A 2,500-nucleotide genomic window follows, 5' to 3' on the forward strand; every position below is an offset into this window, starting at 1 on the left:
CTTTGAAATGGTTTGAGTGGGGCTTCGGTAATGCGGTCCAGCCATGTTTCTATTCTTGATGTTAAGTCTGGTTTGGCTATTTGCACCCATGGGTCGATTTGAAGGCCCAAATATTTTTCAGAGCTACCCGGACATACCATATTTAGGGGTGTACCGCCTATGGTCCATGGGGGACAGTCATTGATGGTATATGCTTCTCTAGTGGGTTTGATGAAAAAACCATGGCATTTTTCCCCTTGTGTCTTGAGACCTGTCAGATCACAAAATGCCTCAAGTATCTCGATGTTTTTCTTCATGCCTTCCCAGGATCCACTAAGTAAGACTAGATCATCGGCAAAAGCCATTGCAGTGATCGAATTATTCCTATGTTGGAAGCCTTTTCCATATTGTTCCAATTCGCATAATAATGGGTCCATAGCCAAATTAAATAGTAAAGGAGACATAGGGTCCCCTTGTTTAACTCCTACCTTTATTTGAATTGGGTCAGATTGCTCGTTTTTAGTGCCAATTTGAGTATAACTATTTTCATACATATTTTTAATCAAACCAATGATGTGAGCATCTACCCCTTTTTGTTTTAAACCTGTGATAATGTGTTCGTGGCTTACTGTATCGAAAGCCTTAGCGATGTCAACAAACACCACTCCCAGTTCTTTGTGTTCTCTTTTAGCATTCTTAATAAGAAGTTGTAACAGTTTTAAGTTCTCAGAGCAGCCTGGTGACTTGATGAAACCTCTCTGTCTAGGGTTTATGGGGCATGCCTTTTCTAGCCTAGCCGTCAATATTCTTGAGAATAACCTTAATAGCACAGACCCGATAGTAATGGGTCTCCAGTTGTTGATGTCATTAAGACGGTCTGGCTTAGTCGATTTAGGTAGTAGTATAGTGCGACATCCCCTTACCATATCTGGTATCTTCCCAGATGTTAACCATAAGTTAAAGATTTCTGTAGTTTCTGAATACTTGGGATCCAATTTAGTTAGGTCTTTTATTGTAATCCCATCCGGCCCAGGAGCTGCCTTTTTATTGATCTCATTGATGTTTTTAATAATTTCTTTCTCTGTAATCATTGCTTTAAAGGCGTCATTGTCCGCCATTCCCTTAGATCGAAACTTTCCAAGACCTTTAAACCCACCAGTTGTTTCCCATCTTGATTTAAATACAGAGTGTATCTCTGGGAGTGGTATTTCACATTTCACAGATTCTATATTATCAAGAATTATTCGTGCCAATTTCCCTCTGTCTTTGTAAAATAATTTTTGGAATCTCAAATATTGTCCCCTTTTAATTGCTCTCTTTTTCATCCATTTTGTCGCTTTTCTCTTACTTTGTGTACCCTGGTTCTGGCCTCTCTTTGGTTTCTTATTTGATGTTTCCTCTGCTCGACATCTAGCTTCTGCCTCTAGGTGTCCATACCATTCTTCTGCTGTATTGTTAATTAGTGCATGGACGTCCACTGTCCCTTCAACAATTTTCTGGAATGCCCTTGAATAGATATTTATCTTTCTTGTTCTTATCCCTTTTTCAATCTTTGCTACATAATGTGCCCTCAATCGATCCGGGGCTGATGTTTCTATATTTACTGGTTGTTCTTTTCTGCTCTCTGCCTGTACGTATACTTTCTGGTCTTTCCTTTCTTTTTGTACAGGGATCATATGCCGCCTTTTATCGCTGATCTGTTTCAATGTCTTAGATGGAATATGCTCAGCGATTAGCTTATTGATGTATCTTTCTCCCTCATATCTTTTTGTCAGTGTTTCTAATAATTCTTCCTCTTCCTTTGACCAACACTTACGAGCTGATCCTCGAGCTGTTCTCACTTTAGGGCGAGTAGCAGCAATTCTTTCCTGATTTCTAACTTCTGGGTGACTCAGCCTTTTATGCTGTCCCAGGCCAATTTTGGATTGAAAGCTCCTTTCACACTCCTCGCAAATCCATTCTCCAGGTGTAACCATCTCTTTGGGGCCCTTGCATAATGGATAGTGACAGACAGTAGAGCGATAGTTGTCACTTTGCAGACCACATTTATTGCATTGGAAAATGATCTTTCTTTTCCCATGTAGTCTAAGAAGGTGGTCTACAAGCCTCTGTACTCCCGATATTTTGCTCTTACAACATGGACAGTATGGATTTTTGTCCGGTAGTTTCACCAGTGGTATTTCATCTGGCGTTTGGTCTTTCTGGGAGTCTAGGATGGATTCAGTTGCAAGATTAAAGGAATCATCCTCACCTCTGTTGCTCTCATTGTCGTTGTCAGAGATATTATTTTCATTATCTCTGACTGAGTCAGGTATTAGTGACTCGTAGGGTTCTGGAAATGTCGCTAGATTATCTGCCTGCCTTAAAGATTGTGTTGTCTGCCAGTCCTCAATCTGATCAGAACTAGCAAATTCTAGCTGTTGTAATTCAATCTCTTGTGATGTTATTAGGGGAGTAGGTGATTTATTTTCCCCTGTTTCGACAGGTTTCCAGTCTTTGGGATCAGTTTGTGTGGCCGTTG

The 2,500-nt window shown here is 40.3% G+C and overlaps 1 non-coding gene across 1 annotated transcript in view; it reads right to left on the minus strand.

Annotated features, from left to right (window-relative positions):
• The window catches only part of LOC135408215 (28S ribosomal RNA), an 8,601-nt gene that overhangs the window by 2,654 nt on the left and 3,447 nt on the right, over window positions 1-2,500 (minus strand). Inside the window, exon 1 of the ribosomal RNA XR_010427378.1 lies at window positions 1-2,500. This exon is cut by the window's left edge and continues 2,654 nt beyond it; it is cut by the window's right edge and continues 3,447 nt beyond it. This is a non-coding gene — a ribosomal RNA (28S ribosomal RNA).

Source organism: Pseudopipra pipra, unplaced genomic scaffold (genome assembly GCF_036250125.1).
Source record: "Pseudopipra pipra isolate bDixPip1 unplaced genomic scaffold, bDixPip1.hap1 HAP1_SCAFFOLD_236, whole genome shotgun sequence".
Lineage (NCBI taxonomy): Eukaryota > Metazoa > Chordata > Aves > Passeriformes > Pipridae > Pseudopipra > Pseudopipra pipra.